The 9,770-nt window shown below is 46.4% G+C and overlaps 1 protein-coding gene across 1 annotated transcript in view; it reads right to left on the reverse strand.

The window, feature by feature from the left end:
• Positions 1-9,770, reverse strand: part of LOC135537430 (protein kinase C beta type-like) — a gene marked incomplete at its 5' end in the record, with an annotated part of 153,309 nt that overhangs the window by 52,608 nt on the left and 90,931 nt on the right.

The following is a 9,770-nucleotide window of genomic DNA, read 5'->3' on the forward strand; positions in this document are numbered from 1 at the left end:
AGAAGGATTACTTATCTTATCCTAGGTATTCCTTGAAGAGGTGGGGTTTCAGGTGTCTCCGGAAGGTGGTGATTGACTCCGCTGTCCTGGGCGTCGTGAGGGAGTTTGTTCCACCATTGGGGGGCCAGAGCAGCGAACAGTTTTGACTGGGCTGAGCGGGAACTGTACTTCCTCAATGGTAGGGAGGCGAGCAGGCCAGAGGTGGATGAACGCAGTGCCCTTGCTTGGGTGTAGGGCCTGATCAGAGCCTGGAGGTACTGCGGTGCCGTTCCCCTCACAGCTCCGTAGGCAAGCACCATGGTCTTGTAGCGGATGCGAGCTTCAACTGGAAGCCAGTGGAGAGGCGGAGGAGCGGGGTGACGTGAGAGAACTTGGGAAGGTTGAACACCAGACGGTCTGCGGCGTTCTGGATGAGTTGTAGGGGTTTAATGGCACAGGCAGGGAGCCCAGCCAACAGCGAGTTGCAGTAATCCAGACGGGAGATGACAAGTGCCTGGATTAGGACCTGCGCCGCTTCCTGTGTGAGGCAGTGTCGTACTCTGCATGGATGTTGTAGAGCATGAACCTACAGGAACGGGCCACCGCCATGATGTTGGTTGAGAACGACAGGGTGTTGTCCAGGATCACGCCAAGGTTCTTAGCGCTCTGGGAGGAGGACACAATGGAGTTGTCAACCGTGATGGCGAGATCATGGAACGGGCAGTCCTTCCCCGGGAGGAAGAGCAGCTCCGTCTTGCCGAGGTTCAGCTTGAGGTGGTGATCCGTCATCCACACTGATATGTCTGCCAGACATGCAGAGATGCGATTCGCCACCTGGTCATCAGAAGGGGAAAGGAGAAGATTAATTGTGTGTCGTCTGCATAGCAATGATAGGAGAGACCATGTGAGGTTATGACAGAGCCAAGTGACTTGGTGTATAGCGAGAATAGGAGAGGGCCTAGAACAGAGCCCTGGGGGACACCAGTGGTGAGAGCGCGTGGCGAGGAGACAGATTCTCGCCACGCCACCTGGTAGGAGCGACCTGTCAGGTAGGACGCAATCAAGCGTGGGCCGCGCCGGGAGATGCCCAACTCGGGAGAGGGTGGAGAGGAGGATCTGATGGTTCACAGTATCGAAGGCAGCGATAGGTCTAGAAGGATGAGAGCAGAGGAGAGAGAGTTAGCTTTAGCAGTGCGGAGCGCCTCCGTGATACAGAGAAGAGCAGTCTCAGTTGAATGACTAGTCTTGAAACCTGACTGATTTGGATCAAGAAGGTCATTCTGAGAGAGATAGTGGGAGAGCTGGCCAAGGACGGCACGTTCAAGAGTTTTGGAGAGAAAAGAAAGAAGGGATACTGGTCTGTAGTTGTTGACATCGGAGGGATCGAGTGTAGGTTTTTTCAGAAGGGGTGCAACTCTCGCTCTCTTGAAGACGGAAGGGACGTAGCCAGCGGTCAGGGATGAGTTGATGAGCGAGGTGAGGTAAGGGAGAAGGTCCCCGGAAATGGTCTGGAGAAGAGAGGAGGGGATAGGGTCAAGCGGGCAGGTTGTTGGGCGGCCGGCCGTCACAAGAAGCGAGATTTCATCTGGAGAGAGAGGGGAGAAAGAGGTTAGAGCACATGTTAGGGCAGTGTGAGCAGAACCAGCGGTGTCGTTTGACTTAGCAAACGAGGATCGGATGTCGTCGACCTTCTTTTCAAAATGGTTGACGAAGTCATCTGCAGAGAGGGAGGAGGGGGGGGAGGGGGAGGAGGATTCAGGAGGGAGGAGAAGGTGGCAAAGAGCTTTCTAGGGTTAGAGGCAGATGCTTGGAATTTAGAGTGGTAGAAAGTGGCTTTAGCAGCAGAGACAGAGGAGGAAAATGTAGAGAGGAGGGAGTGAAGGGATGCCAGGTCCGCAGGGAGGCGAGTTTTCCTCCATTTCCGCTCGGCTGCCCGGAGCTCTGTTCTGTGAGCTCGCAATGAGTCATCGAGCCATGGAGTGGGAGGGGAGGACCGAGCCGGCCTGGAGGATAGGGGACATAGAGAGTCAAAGGATGCAGAAAGGGAAGAGAGGAGGGTTGAGGAGGCAGACTCAGGAGAAAGGTTGGAGAAGGTATGAGCAGAGGGAAGAGATGATAGGATGGAAGAGGAGAGAGTAGCGGGGGGAGAGAGAGCGAAGGTTGGGACGGGCGCGATACCATCCAGTAGGGGCAGTGTGGGAAGTGTTGGATGAGAGCGAGAGGGAAAAGGATACAAGGTAGTGGTCGGAGACTTGGAGGAGTTGCAATGAGGTTAGTGGAAGAACAGCATCTAGTAAAGATGAGGTCGGCGTATTGCCTGCCTTGTGAGTAGGGGGAAGGTGAGAGGGTGAGGTCAAAAGAGGAGAGGAGTGGAAAGAAGGAGGCAGAGAGGAATGAGTCAAAGGTAGACGTGGGGAGGTTAAAGTCGCCCAGGACTGTGAGAGGTGAGCCGTCCTCAGGAAAGGGCTTATCAAGGCATCAAGCTCATTGATGAACTCTCCGAGGAACCTGGAGGGGCGATAAATGATAAGGATGTTAAGCTTGAAAGGGCTGGTAACTGTGACAGCATGGAATTCAAAGGAGGCGATAGATAGATGGGTAAGGGAGAGAGAGAATGACCACTTGGGAGAGATGAGGATCCCGGTGCCACCACCCCGCTGACCAGAAGCTCTCGGGGTGTGCGAGAACACGTGGGCGGACGAAGAGAGAGCAGTAGGAGTAGCAGTGTTATCTGTGGTGATCCATGTTTCCGTCAGTGCCAGGAAGTCGAGGGACTGGAGGGAGGCATAGGCTGAGATGAACTCTGCCTTGTTGGCCGCAGATCGGCAGTTCCAGAGGCTACCGGAGACCAGGAACTCCACGTGGGTCGTGCGCGCTGGGACCACCAGATTAGGGTGGCCGCGGCCCACGGTGTGGAAGCGTTTGTATGGTCTGTGCAGAGAGGAGAGAACAGGGATAGATAGACACATAGTTGACAGGGTACAGAAGAGGCTACGCTAATGCAAAGGAGATTGGAATGACAAGTGGACTACACGTCTCGAATGTTCAGAAAGTTAAGCTTACGTAGCAAGAATCTTATAGACTAAAATGATTGAAATGATACAGTACTGCTGGAGTAGGCTAGCTGGTAGTGGCTGCGATGTAGCTAACCTAGAAAATCGCTCTAGGCTAAACAATTGACTTAGATACAAAGACGGCTGTGTAGCTAGCTAGCTACGATCAAACAAAACAAACCGTTGTACTGTAATAGTTACAACAGTGCTGCTATTCGGGGCTAGCTGGCTAGCTACGTTAAGAGAACGACAATAGCTGGCCAGCTAACCTAGAAAATCGCTCTAGGCTACACAATTGTCTTAGATACAAAGACGGCTATGTAGCTACGATCAAACAAAACAAACCGTTGTACTGTAATAGTTACTACAGTGCTGCTATTCGGGGCTAGCTGGCTAGCTACGTTGAAAAGACCGACAATAGCTGGCCAGCTAACCTAGAAAATCGCTCTAGACTACACAATTGTCTTAGATACAAAGACGGCTATGTAGCTGGCTAGCTACGATCACACAAATCAAACCGTTGTACTGTAATGAAGTGAAATGAAAAATGTGATACTACCTGTGGAGCGACGCGGAATGTTGACCGGGTAGTTGGAGTTCAATTCGGTAGATGTTGGCTAGCTGTTGGCTAGCTAGCTAGCAGCATTTCCTACGTTAAGGACGACAAATAGCTGGCTAGCTAACCTCGGTAAATTAAGATAATCACTCTAAGTCTACACACTCTAAACTGCACAATTATCTTGGATACGAAGACAGCGAAGACAACTATGTAGCTAGCTGACACTACGCTAATCGAGTCGTTCAGTTGAGTGTAATAGTTTCTACAGTGCTAGTGGACAGTGGATGTTAGCTAGCTGCTTAGCTAGCTGCTGGGCAGATACGTTAGGACGACGAAATACGATAATATGCAATTGTCGTTGATACAAAGACGGCTATGTAGCTAGCTAAGAAGAAATTGCTAAGATAAGACAAATCAAACAAATTATACTCTATTCTCTATTCTCTATTATATTCTACTCTACTCTATTATACTCTATACTCTATTATTTTCTACTCTACTCTATTTTATTCTACTCTATTATATTCTACTCTATTTTATTCTACTGTATTATACTCTATATTCTACTCTACTCTGTTCCATTCTACTCTATCCTTCTCTATTCTACTCTATATTCTACTCTACTCTATTCTACTATATTCAACTCTATTATATTCTGCACTTTTCTACTCTATATTATATTCTCCTCTATTCCACTCTGCTCTATTGTACTATACTCGCTCGATTCTACTATTTTTTACTCTATTCTATTCTACTCTATTTTATTCTACTCTATTCTACTCTATATTATACTTTACTCTATTCCACTCTACTCTATTCTACTATATTCTACTCTATTCTACTCGATTCTACTCTATTCTACTCTATATTCTACTTTACTCAATTCCACTCTACTCTATTCTACAATATTCTACTCTTTTTACTCTATTCTACTCTATATTCTAATCTACTCTATTCCACTCTACTCTATTCTACTATATTTTACTATATTCTACTCTACTCTATTCTACTATATTCTACTCTATTCTACTCTATATTCTACTCTACTCTTTTTTATTATATTCTTCTCTACTGTATTGTATTCTACTTTATTCTACTCTATATTATACTCTACTCTATTCCACTCTACTCTATTCTACTTTACTCTATTTCATTCTACTCTATTCTATTATATTATAATCTCTTCTACTCTATTCTGCTCTCTTCTATTCTTTTATATTCTACTCTATTCTATTAAATGCTATTCTATCGTACTCTCTTCTAATCTATTATGTTATTCTATATCCTCTCCCCTCCCCTCCCCTCCCCTCCCCTCCCCTCCCCCTCCCTTCCCCCCTCCCTCCCCCTCCCCTCCTCTCCTCTCCTCTCCTCTCCTCTCCTCTCCTCTCCCCTCCTCCCCGCCTCTCCTCTCCTCTCCTCTCCTCTCCTCTCCTCTCCTCTCCTCTCCTCTCCTCTCCCCTCCTCTCCTCTCCTCTCCTCTCCCCTGCCCTCCTCTCCTCACCTCCAGATCATTGCGTACCAGCCCTATGGGAAGTCAGTGGACTGGTGGGCCTTTGGAGTTCTGCTGTATGAGATGCTGGCTGGACAGGTAGGTGTGTGTGTGTGTGTGTGTGTGTGTGTGTGTGTGTGTGTGTGTGTGTGTGTGTGTGTGTGTGTGTGTGTGTGTGTGTGTGTGTGTGTGTGTGTGTGTGTGTGTGTGTGTGTGTGTGTGTGTGTGTGTGTGTGTGTGTGTGTGTGCGAATATGTTAACATTTACTGTGGATATTAACCAATTCCCCCTCCCTCTGTCCTGTCCTCCCCTCCCCCTCTGTCCTGTCCTCCCTCTGTCCTCCCCTCCTCCCTCTGTCCTGTCCTCCTCCCTCTGTCCTCTCCTCTCCTCCTCCCTCTGTCCTGTCCTCCCCTCCTCCCTCTGTTCTCCCCTCCTCCCTATGTCCTCCCCCTCTGTCCCTCCCCTCCTCCCTCTGTCCTGTCCTCCTCCCTCTGTCCTGTCCTCCCCTCCCTCTGTCCTCCCCTCCTCACTCTGTACTTCCCTCTGTCCTCCCCTCCCCCCTCTGTCCTAGCCTCCCTTCGATGGTGAGGACGAGGATGAGTTGTTCCAGTCCATCATGGAGCATCACGTCTCCTACCCCAAGTCTATGTCCAAGGAGGCTGTCGCCATCTGCAAAGGGGTGAGGGGGAAAACACACCTCCTAGTAACTTAATTGATAAAGTCTGTCTTCCGTTTCACTGTAATTTGGAGAGGTGGAAAGAGAGGGAGAGAGAGAGAGGGGGAAGAGGTAAGAGAGGGGGAGGAGGTTGGGAGGGAGAGAGGGGAGGAAATAGAGGGGGAGGAGGTTGGGGAGGGAGAGAGAAAGGAGGAAATAGAGAGAGAGAGAGAGAGAGAAAGGAGGAGGAAAGAGTGGGGGAGGAGGTTGGTGAGGGAGAGAGAAAGGAGGAAAGGAGAGAGAGAGAGAGAGAGAGAGAGAGAGAGAGAGAGAGAGAGAGAGAGAGAGAGAGAGAGAGAGAGGGAGAGAGAGAGGAGGAAAGAGAGGGGGAGGTTGGGAGGGAGAGAGGGGAGGAAAGAGAGGGGGAGGAGGTTGGGAGGGAGAGAGGGGAGGAAAGAGAGGGGGAGGAGGTTGGGGAGGGAGAGAGGTGGAGGAAGTGAGGGGGAGGAGGTTGGGGAGGGAGAGAGGTGGAGGAAATGAGGGGGAGGAGGTTGGATAATGAAATGCAGTATGTCTCCTCTCCTCTGTCCTTCTGCAGTGTTCGTTCTGAAGAGGAGCTTTTCTCTGTCAGTCTTCCTTATTCTCTGTTTATCCATCCTCTAAACACACACACACACACACACACACACACACACACACACACACACACACACACACACACACACACACACACACACACACACACACACACACACACACACACACACACACAGCTCAGTTATCCAGCAAAGCAGAGTCCATCCCTCTCAATCAAACCTCAGTCTCGTCCTCGACGTTACCCTTCAGTAACCACTTCCATCACACACACACACACACACACACACACACACACACACACACACACACACACACACACACACACACACACACACACACACACACACACACACACACACACACACACACACACACACAGTCACAGGGGGATTGAAGAGGATATAAAATAGAAGCCTTCATTCCATTGATAATCCAGTGGGGGCTCTCAGAACATAAAGGGGAGGAAATGGCAGAGAGGTTTAGCGCCAGCCAGACGTGATGCTATCTTCTTTCTCCTCCCCTCTCCTCCCCTCCCCTCTCCTCTTCTCCTCTCCTCTCCTCTCCTCTCCTCTCCCTCTCTCCTCTCCTCTCCTTTCTTCTCTTCTCTTCTCCTCCCCTCCCCTCTCCTCTTCTCCTCTCCTCTCCTCTCCTCTCCTCTTCTCCTCTCCTCTCCTTTCTTCTCTTCTCTTCTCCTCTCCTCTCCCCCCTCTCCCCTACCCTTCTACCACTCTCCTCATCTCCACCTAAACTCCTCCCTCTCCCTATCTCCTCTCTCCCCCTATCTCCCTATCTCTCCCCCTATCTCCCTCTATCCATCCTATCTCCCTCTCTCTCTCCCTCCTCATATCTCCCTCTCTCTCCCCTAACTCCCTCTATCCCTCCTATCTCAGTAAATTACAGAACATACACCTCTGCCTGTCCATCTGGTTCTAAGTAAAGTACTGTGTTATCTGGTTCTATGTAAAGTACTGTGTTATCTGGTTCTAAGTAAAGTACTGTGTTATCTGGTTCTATGTAAAGTACTGTGTTATCTGGTTCTTTGTAAAGTACTGTGTTATCTGGTTCTTTGTAAAGTACTGTGTTATCTGGTTCTATGTAAAGTACTGTGTTATCTGGTTCTATGTAAAGTACTGTGTTATATGGTTCTATGGAAAGTACTGTGTTATCTGGTTCTATGTAAAGTACTGTGTTATCTGGTTCTATGTAAAGTACTGTGTTATCAGGTTCTATAAAGTACTGTGTTATCTGGTTCTATGTAAATTACTGTGTTATCTGGTTCTATGTAAAGTATTGTGTTATCTGGTTCTATGTAAAGTACTGTGTTAGCTGGTTCTATGTAAAGTACTGTGTTATCTGGTTCTATATAAAGTACTGTTATCTGTCCATCTGGTTCTATATAAAGTACTGTGTTATCTGGTTCTATGTAAAGTATTGTGTTATCTGGTTCTATGTAAAGTATTGTGTTATCTGGTTCTATATAAAGTACTGTGTTATCTGGTTCTATGTAAAGTACTGTGTTATCTGGTTCTATGTAAAGTATTGTGTTATCTGGTTCTATGTAAAGTACTGGGTTATCTGGTTCTATGTAAAGTATTGTGTTATCTGGTTCTATGTAAAGTATTGTGTTATCTGGTTCTATGTAAAGTACTGTGTTATCTGGTTCTATGTAAAGTACTGTGTTATCTGGTTCTATGTAAAGTATTGTGTTATCTGGTTCTATGTAAAGTACTGGGTTATCTGGTTCTATGTAAAGTATTGTGTTATCTGGTTCTATGTAAAGTACTGTGTTATCTGGTTCTATGTGAAGTACTGTGTTATCTGGTTCTATGTAAAGTATTGTGTTATCTGGTTCTATGTAAAGTACTGTGTTATCTGGTTCTATGTAAAGTATTGTGTTATCTGGTTCTATGTAAAGTATTGTGTTATCTGGTTCTATGTAAAGTACTGTGTTATCTGGTTCTATGTAAAGTACTGTGTATTCTGTCCATCTGGTTCTATGTAAAGTACTGTGTTATCTGGTTCTATGTAAAGTACTGTGTTATCTGGTTCTATATAAAGTACTGTGTTATCTGGTTCTATGTAAAGTACTGTGTTATCTGGTTCTATGTAAAGTATTGTGTTATCTGGTTCTATGTAAAGTATTGTGTTATCTGGTTCTATGTAAAGTACTGTGTTATCTATCCATCTGGTTCTATATAAAGTACTGTGTTATTTGGTTCTATGTAAAGTACTGTGTTATCTGGTTCTATGTAAAGTATTGTGTTATCTGGTTCTATGTAAAGTACTGTGTTATCTGGTTCTATATAAAGTACTGTGTTATCTGTCCATCTGGTTCTATATAAAGTACTGTGTTATCTGGTTCTATGTAAAGTACTGTGTATTCTGTCCATCTGGTTCTATGTAAAGTACTGTGATATCTGGTTCTATGTAAAGTACTGTGTTATCTGGTTCTATGTGAAGTACTGTGTTATCTGGTTCTATGTAAAGTACTGTGTTATCTGGTTCTATATAAAGTACTGTGTATTCTGGTTTTATGTAAAGTACTGTGTTATCTGGTTCTATGTAAAGTACTGTGTATTCTGTCCATCTGGTTCTATGTAAAGTACTGTGTATTCTGTCCATCTGGTTCTATGTAAAGTACTGTGTTATCTGGTTCTATGTAAAGTACTGTGTTATCTGGTTCTATATAAAGTACTGTGTTATCTGGTTCTATGTAAAGTACTGTGTTATCTGGTTCTATGTAAAGTATTGTGTTATCTGGTTCTATGTAAAGTATTGTGTTATCTGGTTCTATGTAAAGTACTGTGTTATCTATCCATCTGGTTCTATATAAAGTACTGTGTTATTTGGTTCTATGTAAAGTACTGTGTTATCTGGTCCTATGTAAAGTATTGTGTTATCAGTTTCTATGTAAAGTACTGTGTTATCTGGTTCTATGTAAAGTACTGTGTATTCTGTCCATCTGGTTCTATGTAAAGTACTGTGTTATCTGGTTCTATATAAAGTACTGTGTATTCTGTCCATCTCGTTCATCTCAGAGTCTGTGGGGGTATGGAGTAGGTAGGGAAGTGGGTAGGGAGGGGGGACTCTACTGTCTTTATCTAACCCCCCTGTCTCTATGGAGCCTCTAATCTCTAACGCCCTCCCTGTCTCTATGGAACCTCTAACCTCTATTCCCCTCCCTGTCTCTATGGAGCCTCTAAACTCTAACCCCCTCCCTGTCCCTATGGAGCCTCTAACTGCCTCCCTGTCTCTATGGAGCCTCTAATCTCTAACACCCTCCCTGTCTCTATGGAATCTCTATTCCCCTCCCTGTCCCTATGGAGCCTCTAACCCCCTCCCTGTCCCTATGGATCCTCTAACCTCTAACCCCCTCCCTGTCCCTATGGAGCCTCTACCCTCTAACTCTCTCCCTGTCCCTATGGAGCCTCTAACCCC

This window comes from Oncorhynchus masou, unplaced genomic scaffold, assembly GCF_036934945.1.
Source record: "Oncorhynchus masou masou isolate Uvic2021 unplaced genomic scaffold, UVic_Omas_1.1 unplaced_scaffold_776, whole genome shotgun sequence".
Lineage (NCBI taxonomy): Eukaryota > Metazoa > Chordata > Actinopteri > Salmoniformes > Salmonidae > Oncorhynchus > Oncorhynchus masou.